The sequence below is a fragment of the Gekko japonicus genome, unplaced genomic scaffold (genome assembly GCF_001447785.1).
Source record: "Gekko japonicus isolate JY-2015 unplaced genomic scaffold, Gekko_japonicus_V1.1 scaffold247, whole genome shotgun sequence".
NCBI classification, from domain to species: domain Eukaryota; kingdom Metazoa; phylum Chordata; class Lepidosauria; order Squamata; family Gekkonidae; genus Gekko; species Gekko japonicus.
The window spans coordinates 1,276,566-1,288,525 of NW_015166427.1; the positions used below are offsets into that span (position 1 = coordinate 1,276,566).

Here is an 11,960-nt window from a genome sequence, read left to right on the forward strand (position 1 = left end):
GAAAAGAGGGGAAGACGCAGATCAAACAGATGCCTCTTCTACTCATGGGAGACTTTTTTTCAAAATAAAAGAGTTACCCTCATGCTGCAGGTTGGTAAACAGACACCACTGAAAACCAACTGAATAATATAGCACTGATTTAATCAGGGCTTTTTTTGTAGAAAAAGCCCAGCAGGAACTCATTAGCATAATAGGCCACACCCAGCAGCAGAAACTCATTAGCATATTAGGTCACACCCCTGACTGCACCACTCATTAGCATATTAAGCCGCACCCCCCATGTTACCAGAAGTGTGGTCATCCAGCCACACCCACCTTTTGCTTGTTATTCTGTTTACCTTGTTTGTTGTCAAAACCCAGGGCTTTTTTTGTAGCAGGAACTCCTTTGCATGTTAGGCCACACATCCCTAATGTAGCCAATCCTAATGGGTTTCTGCTGTTGGGTGTGGCCTGTTATGCTAATGAGCTCCTGTTGGACATGGCCAACTTGGGAGCCAGACGGAACTCTGTTCCTGTGCGTTCCTGCCCAAAAATAGCCCTGGATTTAATTAACCACCACAAAACTAACATCGGCCTTTTAGGCACAGGTGTTTTGCCTCGCTTTCACTGTGCATGTCCGTTGGGTTTTCTTTTTCGTTCTGCATTGTTTTCCCTCCCTTCGACGCTCAGTTCACTTCTTGTTCGCTGTTCCCCCAGGTTTTCTGAGAGTGCTTTTGTGCCATTTTTCCCCCTTGCTTTGCTTCCAAGCTGAAGGTAAGTCAAAAGCATACAAATTCCCTTGGATTTCTACCCCGCCCTGTCCCCGCCACTCATAGACCACTCCCCCACCCTCATGTTAAATTTTTTCAACCTGCATTTCTAGTGATATGAAACCGTTGCTGGTCTTATGCCGCTTGTAAAAAAAAAAAGACTTTACAGCCTTTGTGTTTACCCCTTCCTCTGCGACAAGACATGTATTACACCAAGCTCCATGCAGAAGCAAGCGTAAAAAGCACTGTCAAGGAAAGCAAACCAGAGCTCCCCGCATACACAGTGAGCCTGGCTGGGCTGAGTGCTCCTGCCGCCTGGTTTAAACCTCTCCTATCACCCATGGCTCCCTGCACAGGCAGCTCTGTGCTGTCTCCTCCCAGTTTAAACAGAGTGGCAGGAGAGGTCAACCCAGCTGGGCTCGCTGTGCACGTGGGGAGCTCTGGTTTGCTTTTCTTGACAATGCTAAAAACCAGGGCTATTTTTGGGCAGGAACGCACAGGAACGGAGTTCCGGCTGGCTCCCAAGTTGGCCACGCCCAGCAGGAACTCATTAGCATAATAGGCCACACCCAACAGCAGAAACTCATTAGGATTGGCTACATTAGGGGTGTGTGGCCTAACATGCAAAGGAGTTCCTGCTACAAAAAAAGCCCTGGATTTTGACAACAAACAAGGTCAACAGAATAAGAAGCAAAAGGTGGGTGTGCTGGATAACCACACTTCTGGTAACATGTGGTGTGTGGCCTAATGTGCCAATGAGCGGTGCTGTCAGGGGTGTGGCCTAATATGCTAATGAGTTTTGCTGTTGGGTGTGGCCTATTATGCTAATGAGTTCCTGCTGGGCTTTTTCTACAAAAAGAGCCCTGCTTTTTACACTTGCTTCTGCATGGAGCTTGGTGTAATGCACATCTTGTCACAGAGGGAGGGGTAAACACAAAGGCTGTAAAGATGATGATATTCTTATTAATTCAGTATGGCTCCTAGTACGAAAATGATAAAATGAAGATAATGAAGGTGCAAAAACAGAAGTCTCTGGCCTATTTAAATGGAAGGTGCTTGCTGGACACTACTGCACAGCTGCAATAGGGCAATTACATAAATTTTAAAGAACATTTGGGTGCCACCTCCCACATGTCACAAATGACATTCCACCCCAATTTAGAAAAACGGGGTGGGGGCGGGGTGGGGCTGTAGCTGCAGAATGAATACACCAGAGGAAAAAGAATGGTGCATAAGGCAGGAACAGAATCCAAAGTCAAGCTTAAAAGGCTTACTGCTGGGAAAATCTGCAGCAAGCTGTGCGTGCATAAGAGGCCATCGACTAAACAGAGATCTGTGGAGAAGAACTTATTTGACTATAACATTCATCTGCTTTTTTGAAAAGGGGGCAATGGAGAGTAGTTAGGGACAAACTACATGCAAGGCAGGAAATCTGTGATCAGACCTTCTTACTATTTTTTATCATTTCACAGTAGGTGGGCTGGGGGTCATAGTACCGGACAGTTCCCCCTTGTTTTCTTGATCAAAATAATCTCAAGTACTATTAACTAAGTTGGGTGGGGGAGAGGCAGGCATCATACACACACACACACACACTGCAACTGATAACAGCTCTGGGGGACGGAAAGGATTTCAGTTGAGGAAACTATGCCAATGTCATAGCCCTGATCTAATGTTTCTAATGATCTAAGGAAGCAATTGTGTCAAAGACTTAAAAATGTCAGGGAATTCCAACCACAGATCTCCTTAGGCTTGCCAAGTCCCCAGGGGGGCGGGGAAACCCCCACCCCAGAGGGCCTGTTCCCCTCCACCGGCGGATCGGGCCCCAAAGGGGAACCCCGACGTGCACGTCACCCGTAAGTGATGCAACCATGCCAGGCACGCTGGGGGCGGGGCCACGGTCATCTGAGGGAAAACTCTATGGTTGAAAAATAATGGTCCTGAAATCCTGGAAACTGGGGGAGGGGGGGAGATTTAAATCCCAATCTGGTAATGTCCTAACCAAAAATCAGCAATCACAGTAAAGGTTTCCCCACCAAAAGCATGAACTCCATAAGCCACTGAACAGCCACTTAGGCAAGCCATTAAATTTTCTTTCTAATCTGCAATCTGGTCATAAATCCTGACCTATCTAGCATGTTTGTTATAAGAATTATTTAGAGAATCATACATGAAGCTCTTGAACACTCAAAATTGATATATAAGTACTTTTTAGAATGTTTCAAGTGAATAATTCTTCAGCTCTTTGACTGGACAATAGATAATGACTAGGACTACATTTCCCCTGAAATTATTTGGATACCTGTTCTCCATTGTTTTGCATCCGTTTCCTGTGACTCACGACACCAATGACTGGTGTGTTTATTGCAACTGTTGCCTATCCCATATGCATTAGAAAAGCAGCATGATAGTTGAGACGGGCTATTCCTGTGCTATCATTTTAAAAATAAAATCCTTTCTATGAATAGCTGATGTTGGACACATGACAAGATTGAATAGTTTATATCATCACTGAGGGCAAACGAAGCTAATTCAGAACGAGGAAATGCTATTTCTAACGCATTGCCCTTACCCTGAATTGCATTATTTGACCCCAGTGACCTCACACAGATGAGTCTGATTTGGTTAATTACAATGGGGTTAAGTATGGAAGAAGAAGAAGAAAAAGAAGAGATTGGATTTATACCCCACCCTTCACTACCCAAAGGTGTCTCAGAGCGGCTTACAAACTCCTTTCTTTTCCCCTTCCCACAACGGACACCCTGTGAGGTAGGTGGGGCTGAGAGAGCTCTGACAGAAACTGCTCTTTTTTCAAGAACAGCTCTTATCAGAACTACGGCTTGCCCAAGGCCATCCAGCCAGGTGCAAGTGGAGGAGTGGGGAATCAAACCCGGCTCTCCCAGATTAGAGTCCGCGCACTTAACCACTTCACCAAACTGGGGAGAGATTTCCACAAAAGTGCAGGAATCCATGTGGAAAAATCCTAAACTTTTGTCTGAACTGGGGAGAGTGAAAACTTAAAAAAAAAATGCTGCAATCTCACAAGATTTAGCAACCCTATAAATCTGGGAATATATTTTTTAAAAAATAAATTGTGGCGGAAGGGAAGAGGAAAAAGTAGTGGCAAGAGGGTTGGGGAAGGATCAAGAAAGTGGTGGTGTCGGAAAGAAGGAGAAGTGGCCACGGCAGGAGTGGGAAGGAGGTCAGGATGCTGCAGTGGCAGGGAGACAGGAGAGGGGCCAGAAAAGCAAGAAGACGCAAGTGCCAGTGTGGGAGGAATGGGATTTTCCTTTCCCGAGGACTGCCTCATGGGTGTGTTTGGATCTAAGTGTGAAACCAGCATTCACCCCAAAGAATGCATTAATATTGTTCATGCGACTATTGCCCATTTCATATATATTAGAAAAGAAGGATAATAGTTGAAATGTGCTATTCCAGACAATTTTTTAGTTCGTGTCTGATCACACACACACACACACACACACACACACACACACACACACACACAGAGGCATGACTAACTCCATTCGATATGAAACAGAACATCGAAAGGTCAGAGGGATTAAAGAATCCATTCCACACCCGAAAACAACAAAGCGTCTTTTCGTACCCGAAAGACCAATAAATGTATTGCAGTATAAGCTTTTGTGAGGCAGAGGCCACTTTGTCAAATATGGTGGGCCCTGGCTCACAAACGTTTATATAGCACAATACATTTGTTACTGTTTTAAGGTGCCAGAAGACTGTTTCTTGTTCTGGCTGCAACAGACTAACAGGGCTACCACCCCTCTGGCACTCTACCTCCCATTCCCCCCCCCCCAAAGCCATTCATGCAACAGCACTTCCTCATAAGAACCTGGAAATGCAGCATGTAGTGTTACCTGCTGGAGTGGCACTTGGATGTAATCACCATGCTCCTTTTGTGTGCACACAAAAAGACAGGCAGATAAAGGCCTGGTTGGTACTCATGTTACTCGGATAGCATGGGAGCTGCAGCAGTGCCTTCTTTCTCAGTAGGCTTCTCAGCTGCCCAGGCCCAGTGGGGAATTCTCCACCCCCAATCTCCTGCCCTTCAGAAATTAAAGAGCAGGAGAAAAAATGGCCTCCATGGCAACTCTCTAGGGATTTCCCCTACTCTCTACAGTCTTTATCATAGAGATTACGGGAAATTCCTAGAGAGTTACCCAGAAGAGACATTGTATCATTCCCAAACTTCACCCTCCTCAGGCACTTAAATATCCTAGTATTTGCATAGGCAGTGTTGTGAATTGTACTCCTCAGATTGCCACTGTAAAGTGAGGAGCTCTGAACCACACAGAACAACTCATGATGTAGCTTTTCCTCATGGTAGTGTCCACCCTTGAACTAGGATAATGCCAGGTGTGGGGAGGAAGCATAGTGTGGGCTCTCCTTGCATGGCCCAGGGTTCCTTATGTTACCTCAGTGGCATGGGAACGACAAAGCTGCGACAAGTCTCTCACCACCAGAGAGTGAACAGGAAGTCTCCCCTACAAAAACGACCAGGCTTTAATCTGCTAACTCTATCTGAAGTAAAGGTAAAGGTAAAGGTTCCCTTGCTCGAAAGCCAGTCGAGTCCGACTCTAGGGTTGCGGTGCTCATCTCCGTTTCAAAGCCGAAGAGCCAGCGCTGTCCGAAGACGTTTCCGTGGTCATGTGGCCGGCATGACTAAACACCAAGGCGCGCGGAACGCTGTTACCTTCCCACCGAAGTGGTACCTATTTATCTACTTGCAATTTCTTGCTTTTGAACTGCTAGGTTGGCAGGAGCTGGAACTAGAGACGGGAGCTCACTCCGTCATGCGGCAACTCGGGTCTTGAACTGCTGAACTACTGACCTTCCACAGCCTGCAGTTCAGCGTCTTAACCACTTGAGCCACCGCAGAGTATCTGAAGTACTCTGTCATAAATGAAAAATGTTATTTGACAAAGTTGCCTCTCTCTAACAGGCTTCAGGGTCAGTTATGAGACAGCTATAAAAGGAGTTATATTTATTTGATTTGCAGATTTATGATGAATCAATGATATTTCATCACTTTGTATTCACAGGCTGCTTTTACTGTTACCCAAAAGAGGATGGGATCCAGGAGCAGTATTTAGATACAATGTTCCACTGCTTTCCTGAAAAAGCCCGCTCTGAGAAAAGTCACCCTACCCCTTTCAGAGCGATTCCTAGCAGTGAGGCAGGAAACAGCTGCAGAGGATAAAAGGGACCAAGACATCATTTCTACAGTAATTAATGCTCCAGGCCTGGTAGAATAAGGAAGCCTTTGCTCTCATTCAAAATGGCTTCAGTGTCAAGCTTAGGTGGCTCTCCTTTGGGGGAGGTCATTATAGGAGTTTACATGTAAACTACTTAAGATAAAATAGCAGAAAGACAAGAGGAAGGTTTAAATATTTGCCTATGACACAGAGCTCCCTTGTGTTCTCCTTAGGATTCTCTCCACAGCGAGACTCTGAACCTTGGGCTTACACATTTAATGTAGACCTCTTTTTCCTCTCTACTCACTCCAAGCAAGAGTAAATGAAAAAAAACGTAGGAGAGAGCTTGCAGGTAAACAACCACAAGGACAAGCAGTTGGGAAGATGTTTATTACTTAATTTATATACCGTTTGCCACTCTATGCCAAAATGGCAGTAAGGGGAACAAGGAAGGGAGAAGATAGGCTACACGTGAGCAAAATCTGTCTGCAATCTCTCTCTCTTGCTCAGAGGAAGCTTAAGGAAGGGGGAATGAGAATGTTCCCCAAAGACCCAGTCATGAAACCTGAAAAAACTATTAACCATATTACACACAGTGGGGGAAATCATGTCAATATTAACGTATCTGGCAACTGAGAATACTCCTTTGAGAAGAATTCTCTCCTACTGCATTCAAGTCTGCTTCACCTAACACTGGTTCCCATGTCACTGCCATGGCCCACAAATTAACAGCCAGTAATGTCTGAAGCCCACTATCAGGTTTGAAAACACAAAATAAACATGTCCTCCGAAGCAGCAATAGTCTGCAGGTAAAACTAGACAGGCTGCTGGTGGAGTAGTGATCAGCTCTTCCCAGCATTTTTTTTAAAAAGTGAATTGTAGCTGTCTGAAGAAGGGGAAATCCCTACAACGCCACCGCCTGCATAGCTATAGAGTTTTTTGGGGGGAAAGCCCCCTCACCAACATACATTCCTAACAACACTGGAAGAAGAGGAGGGTGGGAAATGGGTTTCAATTAACTTTAAAGAACACAGAAGAGATCCAGTCACAGATCTCCCAATGTATCATCTGCTTTGACCCTGAGACTCCTTGGGAGGTGCTTACTGTTGATTCTAATCATTTCTACTGTTACTTCTACATTACAAGGAGCTGTTGACACCACCACCCCGCCAAAGAAATACAAAAATCCACTTCTTGGTGCCCCTCCCTATATGAAGCAGTCCTGAAAGAGTGAAGCACTATCTAGGATATTTAACAGAGGAACCTGGGGGGAAGAAAATCCTCTCAATCAGAATATTCTCCTAGGAGAGAGCGAGAGCGCCAATTCATTAGTAGCTTAACTGTTTTATTGAGCAAATTATGAACAGTATTGAAGTTTTTTAAAAAAAATATCACTCAGAAAGTCTTTTCATTTCTCATTTGTAACTACAAAAAGTCATCTTACATTTCCTTCACTGAAGATGTGTCAAGAATTTTAATGCATGCACATAGAAAGAGTTACTTAGGGGATTTGGTGGAATTAAAAAAAAAAAATATGGCTATAGTAAGAATGGGGTTGGATCCAGCCATATTTTCCATTGATAAAAAAGGGAAGATGGGTCCTGTTTGATCACCCAAGGGCTATGCTGGGACCCATCATGGGCTCAGCCACGAACAAAAGCCATGTGAAACAAGAATTGTGGTAAGGTGGGGTGTTGGGAGAGATGGAGTAGAAAAGCCAGTTGGATCCACTCCAGTGCTGCTAATTTAAAGCAACAGTCTGCTAGCATCATGACCCTTTTTCCCAGGGAAGGAATAGCTGGAAAATAAAAAGGAACAAGAAGACATTTCCTAGTGTTTGGACTGAAGTTGGAAAAGGTTGTGAAAAAATTGGAACAAAACACTTGAAAATATGTAAAAATAGCAAAAAATTAAGACTACCGATAGAAAGGAGAAACATATGTAAGACTGGATAGTTAAGCAGAATCCTGTATTTTAACATGATTTAAAAAAAAAGAATCCCATAAAGCTAGGTAACAGGTAGAGAAATCTGGTTAGATGAGGGGTGCTTGGGGTTTTAGGCAGAGTAACTAAATGAGCTGCAAATGCAAAGCAGGAGAAAACAAGCTACAGAACATCCAGACAGACTGCTTCATATTTACTTATCACATGGAGAGAGAAAAATGCTTAATTCACCTCAATTTTTATTTTTACCATTTTTATTTTTACACAATCAATAGGAAGGATAAGAGGTTGAAGCATATTCAACACTGCATGTTTCCTGATCCCACTTTGGATGGAACTTTGAAGCAGAGTTCTGAATGCTGAGTCCAGAGCTATAAGGAATAGGCGACTGCAAACAGAAGTTCGGATTGTAAAATAAGGAAGTGATCAGGAAGGGAAATTGTGGGGGAAACTGGTAGGCAGAGGAGGAAGTCAGCATCTTGTTCCAGCGTGGTGTAGTGGTTAAGAGCGGCGGACTCTAATCTGGATTCCCTACTCCTCCACTTGCAGCCAGCTGGGTGACCTTGGGTCAGTCACAGCTCTCTCAGAGCTCTCTCAGCCCCAGCTAACTCACAGGGTGTCTGTTTTTGGGAGAAGAAGGGAAGGTGAATATAAGCTGCTCTGAGACTCCAAGTGAAGAGCAGGGTATAAATCCAACTCCTCCTCTTCTTCCTCTTCTTCCACCACCAGTTGCCAATTCCATCTTGGGAAACTACTGGAGGTTTGGGGGAGTGCCTAGTGATGGTGGAATTTGGGGACAGAGCTAAGTAGAGATGTGATTCCAGGAAGTCTTCCCTCTGAAGCTCCAGGGAGCCTATAGTCTGGAGATCAGTTGCAATTCTGGGAGAACTACTTGGAGGTCCGTAACCCTGCCTCCCACTCAAAGCCCTCCCCACCCCTCCCTCAGGAGGAGTAGTGGCTTGGCTTTAAAAACACAGGTTCAGGGAAACCCTCAGAACAACAAACAATTGGGGTGACAATATATTTCAGTAATATTCAGGGCTATTTTTGGGCAGGAACGCACAGGAACGGAGTTCCGGCTGGCTTCCAAGTTGGCCACACCCAGCAGGAACGCATTAGCATAATAGGCCACACCCAACAGCAGAAACTCATTAGGATTGGCTACATTAGGGGTGTGTGGCCTAAGATGCAAAGGAGTTCCTGCTACAAAAAAGCCCTGGGTTTTGACAACAAACAAGGTAAACAGAATAACAAGCAAAAGGTGGGTGTGGCTGGATGAGCACACTTCTGGTAACATGGGGGTGTGGCCTAATATGCCAATGAGCTGTGCTGTCAGGGGTGTGGCCTAATATGCTAATGAGTTTCTGCTGTTTGGTGTGACCTATTATGCTAATGAGTTCCTGCTGGGCTTTTTCTACAATAAAAGCCCTGGTAATATTATAGCACCATCCTAAACAGAATTATATCCTTCTAAGTCCACTGAAGTCAGGGCCCAGGGAGAAGGCTTAGAAGGGTGTGCCTCTACTTAAGATGAGTCTATTGATTCAGAACAATGAAATGCTCTTCGTTAAACTCAAAATGGAAAACATTAATTCAAAATAACACGGCAATGGCTATGTGGATTATCACATATTTCTAAGGTTACTGGCTAGGTCTTGTAAATTCTGAGGCTCTGCAAATGTATTCCAATTGAATAATTTGTCAGCACAAATGAAAGTGCATAATGCTATGCTATTTTGCATGCAGAGTATGTAATATTTGTCTGTTTGTCCAAATGATACCTTCTCTTAGCCACTGTGGGCTGGGTTATAAAATGTTATCAATTGGTCTAGCGGGCAATTAAAAACGACACAGGCGTTTATCAGTTCTGACAAAAAGCAAAAGAGGTCATAGCCTTTTCCTCAGAAGTGCCAGCAAAAATACTGTCACACCATTAGACGAGTCTTCACACTTGCTGAAGATTTTATTGCAATAAAGTAATTAAGGAGAGAATTTAACAATGACTCACCCTGGAACTGCAGACTGTAATTGATAAGAAACAGAACACGACACTTTCAGAAGAGCACAACATGGCAGATTTGACAATACACTGGAAAACAAGGATCGGCCAAGTGACAGGTCTGTGGCAGACTGCATGCTTTGTACGCAGAAAGACTCTGATTTAATCTCTGGTACCTCAAGTGAAAGAATCATAGGTAGCAGGATTGACAAGTCTGTTGCTCACCTTGCTGAGCTTCTGCCAGTGACACTAGACAAACTGGACTGGACAGACAAAATGGTCCAGCTCAGTATAAAGCACCTTTGTGCGTGCATAGAAAGAAAAATCTACTTTCTGGCTTGTTGATAGACCCACACAGTTTCAAAACTATATGGCATTCTGGATTTCACGAGGGAGGAACTCCGTGATAACAATTCACCCCTTACATTTGTCAAACACATTTGTCTGAGTTTATAGACACGTGCATGAAAAATACTTGATGTGTCTTTTTCAACTCTCAGCTAAATTTATGGACAGTTTGGTGTAGTGGTTAGGAGCGCGGACTCTAGCCTGGGAGAACCGGGTTTGATTCCCCACTCCTCCACATGCAGCTGCTGGTGTGACCTTGGGCCAGTCACAAGTGTTTTCAGAGCTGTTCTCTCACAAGCAGTTCTTGAAAGAGCTCTCTCAGCCCCACCTACCTCACAGGGTGTCTGTTGTGGGGAGGGGAAGGGAAAGGAGATTGTAAGCCATTCTGAGACTGCTTCGGGTAGTGAAGGGTGGGGTATAAATCCAATCTCTTCTTCTCTTCTTCCCCTAATGATGCAAGCTTCCAGGTGGGACCAAGGGATCCCCCAGAATTACAGCTCATCTCCAGACTACAGAGATCAGTTCTCCTGGAGAAAATGGATGCTTTGGAGGAGGGGATTCTATGCCATTGTACCCCACTGAGGTCCCTGTCCTCCCCAGGCTCCATCCCCAGATCTCCAGGAGTTTCCCAACCTGGAGCTGGCAACCCTACCCCTGCCCACCCCCGCTGGTGGCCAGGGGGACCTGCGACCCTATGCTCCACTGAAAAACAGTTTTGTCTGAGATGACTTCAAGTGGTAGGCAAGCTTCCTCTGAGATCTGAAATGGTGTTTCACAACTTATCATTTATTACTTGATGTTGCCATCATCAGACAATGCCTGTGCATGTCTGATCTTAAGTGGTAGATGTTGGGAACCTGATCTCTATAGTCCAATTCATGGTGGTGGAGCACAGGCTGTCGGTGATGGTATTAGAGCACAGGGTCTTATGTTTATTATGTGTGGCTCCCTAGTCAAATGCCTGATGGAAGACCTCCGTCTTGCAGGCCCTGCGGAACTGTAAACTATTTGCCTACAGAACGGGTATTGGAGAAACACAAAGATTTGTGAGTAAACTCCATAGCTTCCAATTATTCCTTTCTGCTTGTTTTTCTTCAGGAAGCATTTTTTTTCTTGAAGGAAAGCAAAATTTGTGTGTATAAAAATGAAGTACTCTGAAATCCTAATTCAACTCTGCATGGGATTGCACTGCTAGTCTACAGGGACAGAGCTCTGAAGTCAGTCAGCAAGGGCTTCTGCATCCATTTCAGCACAGATCCATGTCTCATTCCCATTGTGCAGATGCAGCTGTCTAAATAAGAGGTGCCTTTGGTCTCAGTAAAACACCAAGGCCAAGTGGGTTTAAATTTCCTTATTCCAGATTTTACAGCTTCAGTAACTGCTTCACAAGGGAGTGGAGGTGGGGGGAAACCCATTTGCATCTTACCTCAGATAATAAGATGAAGTACTATCAAATCAGTGGCAAAAAAGTTAAATGGGAAAATAATAATAATAATAATAATAATAATAATAATAATAATAATAATAATAATAATAATAATAATAATAATAATAATAATAATAATAATAATAATAATAATAATAATAATAATAATAATAATAATAATAATAATAATAATAATAATAATAATAATATACTTTATTGTCATTGTACATAGTACAACGAAATTAAGGTGCAATCATTCGGTGATCTACAAGCAT

The 11,960-nt window shown here is 43.9% G+C and overlaps 1 protein-coding gene across 1 annotated transcript in view; it reads right to left on the reverse strand.

Moving 5' to 3' along the window:
- RASA3 (RAS p21 protein activator 3) overlaps positions 1-11,960 on the reverse strand; it is a 202,628-nt gene that overhangs the window by 56,032 nt on the left and 134,636 nt on the right. The window lies entirely within an intron of this gene.